This window comes from Cricetulus griseus (genome assembly GCF_003668045.3).
Source record: "Cricetulus griseus strain 17A/GY chromosome 1 unlocalized genomic scaffold, alternate assembly CriGri-PICRH-1.0 chr1_1, whole genome shotgun sequence".
Classification (NCBI taxonomy): domain Eukaryota; kingdom Metazoa; phylum Chordata; class Mammalia; order Rodentia; family Cricetidae; genus Cricetulus; species Cricetulus griseus.
This window is the reverse complement of record NW_023276807.1, coordinates 45,930,530-45,940,756: the sequence shown is the minus strand read 5'-3', so window position 1 is coordinate 45,940,756 and position 10,227 is coordinate 45,930,530.

Genomic DNA, 10,227 nt, shown 5'->3' with positions numbered 1-10,227 from the left:
ATTCTCTAGGGTTATCAGAATGCATGTTCTTTCAAGTTTTCCCCACTCAATCATCAGGGTCACTTAGACCCTCAAAAACCATACACAATGACACATTCTATGCATCTTCCCCACCTTAATTTCTCCAGAAGTTATTGCTCATTGTTTCCAGCAGTATCTCTAAAGCTGCAGTCCTTCTTTTGTTGCTTTGACCTGCCTAGAATTGAACAATAAAGGTTGACTTTTCATGTTCCCACACCTTTTAGCATGATTCACTGGAAAATTTTAAAGAGGAACCATGTGGGGAAGGTGATGAGAATCACAGAAACTATGGTTTGATGCCCAAGCTCCTGAACTAAGAATATCAAACCTTTGCCTGGCTCCCAGCTTACTAAGGCTTTGCTCCTAGGAAAATGCTGCACTCTTCTGACTTTCTCCCTGAAAAGCTAAGGTATGTCATCCAGATTCAGTTGTTTTTCCTAGCTCATATCTGACAGGCTTTGTAATTCGTTCTTTCCTTTTTTTCCTACAGTATTCATTGCAACAGACTTAAAATCTTGAATCTCTTATTTGTGCCTTTTATGTATTTGTAAAACAGGCTAGGAAACATTGGCAAGTACCTAATTGTTAACTGACTAAATAGAATAAAATTAATTAAAGAAAGGATAAATATTATACAAACATTATGTTTATATCTTACAGGATAAGTAGTGGGATTGTAGTTTATTGTCACAGTTTCAGTTACTATAGATTTGAGAAAGCACACATTAAATATCAGACAAGTTTTGGTTTTTTTTTTTAAAGTACTTTCTGAAGGACTTGAGAGACATTTCATTCAAAAGTCATATTCAGGAAGGATGTTGCTTCATGTTCTCAGTGAAAACAGAACTTTACTCCTTTTTTACTTCAGATGCACTCCCCACCTTGCTCCAGCCTTCTGCTTTCCCCCAAAGACTGATGCATTAGTCAGAGTCAAGTGGCTGTCTGACCTCCAGCTGCTGACTGCACCGTGGCAAGGGGAAGTTAAGCAGCAAATTTCCAGAAGGAAGAAGACTTAATCTCCACATGAACTTCCACATAAAGTACCCACAAATGAAAGATAAGTATAGTCTTAGAATGTTGACTCTAAAAGCAAGCAAACAAAAATGTCTAGGTCTATATCTCAAGGGATGGAGAATTTGAGGAAAGTCCCAGCAAACTGGCAAGAGGAGTTATGGGAGACAGAAAAAAAAAAATGTCTGATCACTTCCTCACTTTGAAGATGTCCACATCCTAATTCTCAAAAAATGAAGTGCCGCATTTCTAAGGGGAAAACATATTTGTATGTGGAATTACATTTACATTAAACTCATGTGACAAGACAAGATTATTCTGAATTACCCAAGGGAATCCAGTGGAATCACAGTTCTAGGTAAAAACCAAAAGAAAAGCACAAGTAGGAGAGTCAGAGGAAATACTTTCTGAACAAAGAGTCAGAGAAACGCAAAGTCATTGGCTTTGATGATAGAGAATGAAGGGCACTTGTTAAAAATTATGAGTGGTACCTAAAATAGGGAAGGGTAAGGAGGGACACAGATTTTACATTTCTCTCAAGCATCTAGAAATTAATGCAACCACATCAGCAACTTGATTTTATCTCAGGAAGACCTGTTTTTAATATCTAACTTATAAATTTATAGGAGAGAAAATTCTTGCTTTTTAAGCCACTGTTTATGTAGACATGTCACAGCAGCAGCAGAAGACCAATAAAGAGTTTTACTAGTTTGCTTGCATGTAATAACAAAAATAACAGCCCTGGTGACTTAAAAACAGAAGTTTGTTCTTCACAGGTCTAGAGGTAAAGGAAGAGGATTGGTTTCACCCAAAGTCTCTTGATTTGGTTTTCCACCTTTAATATGTTTTTATATATTATTATTCTATGTATGTGTGAGCTTCGTGATTATTTATGTGTATATGTGAATGCATGTGTTAACCAAATTTCCTCTGTTTTAAGGATGCTACTCAAATAGCATTTAGGGTCTATTTGGTTTAGTTACTACTTTAAAGATAGGTCCTGTCTCCATACCTGAGGTACATGCTAGTAAGATAACAGTTGCTATTTGTCCAGTAAGAATACATGCAAGAGGCTGGAAGGATGGCTCGGTGTTCAAGAGTACTTGTTATTCTTGCAGAGAAGCTCAGTTTTGTTCCCAGAACCAATATGGTGACTCAAAAAGGGAGAATCTGATACCCTCTGCAGGATTCAGATACATGTGTACATGTATGTACATGCAGGCAATGCACTCAAGCACATAAAATAAAAATAAATTAAAAGACATTGGGACACTCAGCCCTGCATTGGGTGTATTTACCGTAACCTTCACCTCAAGGTTCAGGCATCTATGTGGAAGAGGATGCAGAAAAATTGTGTGAGCCAGAAGGGGTGGATGAGTCCTAGAAAAAAGCAATTTTCCAGACACATCATGGATAGTGCACATATGAACCTACAGCAAATGTGGCAGCATACATAATAAGACCCACACAGGTTCAAGTGAAAATGGGAAAGTGGTCACAAATCCCACCAATAGCTAAGAGGCTATTTGCAAATACTAGCTGCTGAAAGATGGAAAATTATTTCCTTTGATTGAGTGACACTGAGTGTATCAATTACATTCCAAGGCAGGCCCCATGATCAAAAGTAGTTAACTACATAAATCAGACCCAATGCTTTTCTTGTGCCACTTTGTTTTGTTTAATTTGGTTTTTTTAAAGAGAGATAAAGACATGAAGATGAGAGGGAAGGGAGGTCAGGGGTAGATCTGGGAAGAGTTGGAGGGAGAATGTCAACAAAATATGTTGTATGAAATTCTCAAATAATACATAAATATATTTTAAAGATTAGCAATGATAATAGAATCTAAAAACACATAAAGTTTTGACTCATATCTATGTCTCTGGAAACTGTGGACCTATCTTGGGGTAATTTTCCCTAAGCACAAAATCAAAATGAATAATTAGAAGAGCTATTCTTCTTAACTGACAGAATCCACATTGATTTTCTGAGGTGTGGAGTGACAGTCCTCCTGGTTGTAGATCTAAATGGGAGTAAATGAAAGGCTTTCTCTAGGAAGACCATAGGACAGAAGATAATAACCCTCTCGTGCTTCTTCTACAGAAAGGTAAGTGATATAAGGTACACAATGTAGTATTTCTTGTTCTGAGGCTGTCAACTGGATCCTTGGGTATGGCAGAGTGCCCTCTGGTGGGCATAAGTATTTTGTGCTATTGCCCATTTAGAGTTTCATAAACAAAAGTCTATCAAACTCACAGTGTCAGAACAAGAAATAGTTGGTTGTATACCTTATGCCGCATTCTTCCTTGGGATGAGCTTCTTGAGTCATCATACACACCAAGCAGCCATTCAGTAGAGAATGAAGTGATTCAGGGCTGAAAGAGAAACTGAGCTGGTGTCCAACTTGATTAATGGTGGTGCTGAACGGTCCTTTTCCATACTACCAGAGAAGAAAAATAGCCATTACTATCTCCCAGCTACAAACCCTGAACCTGCGGCAGTGAACTGCCTGTAAGATATGCTGGCGCAATAGAGGCATGATGTCGTAGAAGTAATCTCAGTCCCCAAGTATTTAAAAGACATCTCATCCTGTTTTGTTTCCCATTTTATTTTTTCTCTTGCGTTAGTGCATATTCTATGAAGTGTTGCTACCTACCTAGTCAGTTTTTCATTGCTTAAATTAATCAGAATTCTTACTACTACAATACTAAGAAGCTTGATGTGAACATAAGATAGCTGATATAGATGTGAAGAACAGCAATTATACTTTCCTGGCTTCTATCCGAGATTCTCTCTCCTTTCTATGTTTCTCTCACTTGTCTCTTTCCCTCCTCTCCTATTCCTGCTGCTCTGCCTCTCCAACCTCTCTCCCTCTAGCTTTCCCCAACTCTCTTTCCTAATTCACTTTTTTCCATTTTTAAATTTAAATTAGAAACAATATTCTTTTATATGTCAATCCCAGTTCCCTCTCCCTTTCCTCTTCCTCTATCCCCACCAACACCCTCCCTATCCCATCCCCTTTCTGCGCCCCAGGGAGGGCGAGGCCTTCCATGGGGATCTTCAGAATCTGTCATATCCTTTGGGATAGGGCCTAGGCTCTCCCCTGTTTGTCTAGGCTGAGAGAGTATCTCTCTATGTGGAATGGGCTCCCAAAGTCCATTCCTATGCTGTGGATAAGTACTTATCTACTACCAGAGGCCCCATAGATTTCTGAGGTCTCCTCACTGACACCCAAGTTCAGGGGGTCTGGATCAGTCCTATGTTGGTTTCCCAGCTATCAGTCTGGGGTCCATGAGCTCTTGCTTGCTTCTGTGGGTTTCACTAGCCTAGCCTTGACCCCTTTGCTCATCCCTTCTCCATCTCTGCAACTGGATTCCAGTTCAGTTCAGTGTTTAGCTGTAGGTGTCTGCTTCTACTTCCGTCAGCTGCTGGATGAAGGCTCTAGGATAGCATATAAGTTAGTAATCAATCTCATTATCAGGGGAGGGCATTTAAGGTAGCCTCTCCACTGTTGCTTAGATTGTTAGGTGGTGTCATCTTTGTAGATCTCTAGACATTTCCCTAGTGACTGATTTCTCTTTAAACCTATAATGGCTCCCTCTAATTTGGTATCTCTTTTCTTGTTCTCCTCTATTCTTCCCCTGATTCAACCTTCGTGCTCCCTCATGTCATCCTCTCCTCTTCTCACCTTTTCATTCTCCTAGCTTAGTCTCCAATGCCCCCATGATCCCAATTAGCTCAGGAGATCTTGTTCCTTTCCCCTTCTCCGGGGGAACATGTATGTCTGTCTTAGGGTCCTCCTTGTTTCCTAGGTTTTCTGGCAGTATGGATTATGGGCTGGTAATCTTTTGCTCTATGTCTAAAATCCACATATGAGTGAGTACATACCGTGTTTGTCTTTTTGTTACTGGGTTTCCTCACTCAGAATTTCTTCTAGTTCCATCCATTTGCTTGCAAATTTCAAGATTCCGTTGTTTTTGTTTCCCACTGAGTAGTACTCCATTGTATAAATGTATGACATTTTCTCTATCCATTCTTCAGGTGAGGGGCATCTAGGTTGCTTCCAGGTTCTGGCTATTACAAATAATGCTGCTATGAAAATAGTTAAATAGATGTCTTTGTATGAATGTGCTTCTTTTGGGTATATGCCTAAGAGTGGAATTGCTGGATCTTGTGGTAGACTGATTCCCATTTTCCTGAGTTCATACTCCCATCAACAGCGGAGGAGTGTTCCCGTGTCTTCACATCCTCTCCAGCATAAACTGTCATTGGTGTTTTTTTTTATTTTAGCTATTCTGAGAAGTGCAAGATGTTATCTGAGAGTTGGTTTTTTCTCTTTCTGCAGTGACAATTTCTTTATTGAAAATAGACTGTTCTCTCATACAATACATTCCAACCACAGTTTCCCCTCCCTCCATTCCTCCTAGCTCCCTACAAACACTGCCCTTACTCCTTCCATTTCCTCTTAAGAAAAGAGCAGGTCCCCAAGAGACCACATCCAAAAAGGACAAAACATGATGCAATAGAACAAGGAGAAAGTCCTCAATGAGAGTTGTTTTGACTTGCAGTTCCCTGATGGCTAAGGATGTTGAGAACTTTCTTAAGTGTCTATCAGCCATTTTAGACTCCTCTGTTAGAATTTTCTATTTAGTTCTGTACCCGACTTTTGAATTGGATTATTTGGTATTTTAGAAACTAGCTTCTTGAGTTCTTTGTAAATTTTGGAGATTAGTCCTCTGTCATGGGGTTGGTGAATATCTTTTTCCATTCTATGGGCTGCCGTTTTGTCTTGCTGACTGTCGCCTTTACCTTACAGAAGCTTCTCAGTTTCAGGAGGCACCATTTATTAATTGTTAATCTCAGTGTCTGTGCTACTGGTGTCATGTTGAGAAAGCGGTCTTCTGTACCAATACATTCAAGGATACTTCCCACTTTCTCTTTTAATAGGTTCAATGTGGCTGGATTTATGTTGAGATCTTTGTCCAAAACTTGGACTTAAGTCCAAAACTTGGACTTAAGTTTTGTGCATGGTGATAGTTATGGATCTATCTGCAGTCTTCTACATGCCAGCATCCAGTTATGCCAGCACCATTTGTTGAAGATGCTTTCTTTTTCCCATTGTATAACTTTAGCTTCTTTGTCAAAAATCAGGTGTTCATAGGTGTTTGTTAATATCAGGGTTTTCAACTCTATTCCATTGGTCTACCTGTCTATTTTTGTTCCAGTACCAAGCTGTTTTCAGGACTATAGTTCTGTAATAGAGCTTGAAGTCAGGGATGGTGATGCCTCCTGCAGTTCCTTTATTGTACAGAGTTGTTTTGGCTATCCTGGATCTTTTGTATCTCCATATAAAGTTAAGTATTGTTCTTTCTAGGTCTGTGAAGAATTGTGCCAGTATTTTGATGGGATTGCATTGAATCTGTAGATTCCTTTTGGCAAGGTTGCCATTTTTACTATGTTGATCGTACCTATCCAAGAGCACGGGAGATCTCCTAATTCACTTTTTATAACACAAAGTTTGGTAGCTTGAACTTTGTCAATTATATTTATAAATGGCCTGTTATATCTATCAAATCATGGGGGATATGACCACACAGACCCTTTCAAGAAAATTTGCTATATGTACTCCTCTTCACATATTTGTCATGGGTTTGTGGTATCCTTTGTCATTCTTAAAGGTCACCCATTCTAAAGTATTCTTTCAACTTTAGAGATTTAGAGACAAGCATCCTCATTGATTAAGTCTACATCCAATAGTGTAGTTTAACAGGCTCTGGTGATATGATGTCCTACAGCTCTCTTCAGGACAAGAGTTTTCAAAATGCATCTAAGAACAGTGAACATAGTGATGAGGATTAAATAAAACAGCCATGTTTTGTCATTAGCCAAAGTGTGAGAGACCTCACAGAGGACAGTAAGTCAGCTGCAGGCTTTGAATAATACTTCAAAGAAGAAGATTTCTAAAATGGAAAAAAAGAAACAATAATAAGTTGCTCAAGATTGCATTTTTATATAATATGAATGAAGATGAGTTTTCTATTATTTAGATATGAATACAAACTATCTTAAGAATATTTCTTTACCCTGCAAAAGCTTTTAAAAATGCAGATTAGTTCATCTCCATCTGTTATAATGCTTACAACAAATTTACACAGCACTTCACATGGCATTATCATAACCCAAGGGAGCAGTCTTCTATTGCTCTTTCTTCAGTATATGGAAAAGACTTTTGTTTGTGTGTTTGGTCCTTTTATTTTGGTTTACTGAGGTAGAGATTGGCATATAAATTATCCCAGTTTATAATTTAGAACAAAAACACCATACTTCTTATATTTGAGTATATCTACAAGCCAAAGGAAGATTAAAGAGAATTGCTTAAAAATTGGTACTGGGACATTGTTGCATTTACATTTTGAAATAAATTTCTTGCATTGAAGTCATTTCCTCTATTCAGACATAATAAAAAAGAGTAATGTAGAATGTGTAATGACAGAGTATAAATCATCTAGTGAAATTAAATTAATTGAACCCATATATATGTGTATATACATACACTAAATTATGTGCATTTTAGTGTGTGTTTTGTTTGTGTCCTGTGACTTTGCTGAAAGTATTGTCAGATGCAGAAATTTCCTGGTAAAATATTCATGATCTTTAATTTACAAAATATGTCATCTGCAAATAAAGATACTTTAATTCCATCATTTTCTAATTGTATCTCCCTGATCTTCCTCAGTTGTCTTATTGCTCTAGCTAAGATTCCAATTACTATGTTTAATAGGCATAGACTTGCTGTAAATTACCTTTATTATATTGAGGTATATCACTTTTATCCCAAGTCTTCCCAGGACTTTTATCATGAAGGCATGGTAGATTTTGTCAAAGGCTTTTTCTGCTTCTACTGAGATGATCATATGGGTTTTATCTTCTAGCCTGTTTATGTGCTGGGTTTTGTTCATTTATTTACATCTGTTAAACCATTCCTGAATCTCTGGAGTGAAGCCACTTGATTATGGTGATAATCTTTTTTATATGTTCTTTAATTTTGTTTGCAAATATCCCATTTAGAATTTTTCATCTATATTTATGAGAAATGTTGGTATATAATTTTCTCTTTTGTTGGGTCTTTGTGTGGTTTTGATATTAGGATAATATTTACTTTGCAAAAATAATTAGATAGCTGATGTCTCTAAGTATTTAAGTGATTGCTCCTTGCATATTCCCTAATTCTATGTAGAAAACAATGGGTATGTTTGTATTTTACCTTTTTCTTCAGTGAACTTTACATGATGGTTTACCAAAAAAAATGGATATAAAAAGAGGAATTGCTGAGGAAAAAAGTTAAGTGAAAAAATAAAAAGTGTGAGTCCTAGAAGTGAATTTCAAACTGAATACAAACAGGGTTTCACAAGAAATAATTAAACTGGGGCAATGAAACAGCCACTGTCTGTGAGTATTTACAAACAGCAACAGGAACTGAACAAAGGCAAATTTTAAAACAATTACCGAAGTTGTGGTAGAGATAATGTAAAAGGAGTGGATGCTATAAATGATTCCATGTCAAAGGAACGCTCAAGAATTATACACCACTAGAAAGCTAAAGTATTAAACATTTAAGGAAAAGATAGAATGGGTTCTAATGAATTATTAAAGCACACTTGATGTTTCCTCTCTACAATTAAGAAAAGGCACACCTGACTTTATTTTTTACAGAGAAGTAAATCACTTGAATCTTTAATGTTTCTGATACTTTATATTGTATTTATTTATATAACTTTTATCTTTCTAGATATGACTGTAAAAGATTTTCAAAAGACAGAACATTTCAAAGTTAATGGGGTGAGTGCAACTTCCTGCATGCATTAAACTTCCTTATCATTTCCACTTCCTGTTTGGTTTCAAGGTGCCCCACTATTTACTCTACCTGGAGCATACAGCCTCTTTCTAAAGTGAGGGTTTCCATTTTTCAAAAACCCTATCGGGGAGCCTGAACAGTTTCTGAAAACACAACAGCAGTGGCATTATAACAATGACAATTCTACTTGATAAAGAATGTCTGTAGACAATTTCCCTTTAAGTCATCTTGGTAGACAGAAGACTCATTAAACACCATTGTCTGGTTGACTGGATTCTGTCAGCAAGATGCTAGCAGTGTACACACTCTGATGTGAGCACACTCAAGAAACTAAGACACAGCATGCGTGTTTCATAGACAACAAATTATGGTTAAATGAAAGTGACTCAGATTTAATGATGCCCTCAGTGAAATGCATACTGAATAGAGTCGCTCTTAAAGACCACTGCAATCAGGATTCTTGGACACAGTCCAGCTGGTTTTCACTTTGTAAGTTCCATCCATCTGTAAGCACTATCAATATTGACAGTTTCCCATGGCACCTCTATAACATTTGCTCAACATTTTGCAGATGTGTACACGTGGATTAGAAGAGAAGAGCTGGATGTTAATCTCCTGGCTTCTGTCCTCACTTTGCTCCTAGCCTACCCTTTATATCATAGAATTGTCAAGGCTTGGGGTGCTCTGTTCAGACATTCATGGTTTCCAGGTTTCTCTTTCCTAACTGAGGATTCTTTACCCCTGTACTACTTCTTTTAAAAGATAAGTTATATTTCTGTATAAAGACCAAAGTAAATGCAAGGCTCACATATTCACAACTTAAGTATTTTAAAAAATGTTCTTTGCTACTATAATTTGTTTTACCTTTGTGTGTGTGTGTGTGTGTGTGTGTGTGTGTGTGTGTGTACACATGTGTACATACAACATGATAGGGACGTGGAAGGGTCAGAGGACACTTTCCTTTTTCCATTACTAGAATTACTTAAGGATTATATCTGGGCTACTAATTCTCACCTGTACATAATACTCTATTTCTTATATATAACCTATCTGCTTAAATAATCATGAAATGGATAAAGAAATGCCTAATTATATTTCATTTGTCACATGGCCTTTTTAACTGTTATTTGATTATTATCTGCTTTTCTGGCAATTTGTAACATATTTATTTTAAATTTATTAGGTGGACAGCATCTTCAATGCTTTTCCATTTTGGATACAGTGGCTCCTTATTGTTGATTTTGTTTCCTCCTTGGTATGTTGTTCCCTCCCCACACACCTCCTATACATGATTTGCAACTTTAATATCAATGCTGTCTTTGATAGAAACAAAATTGTTCTC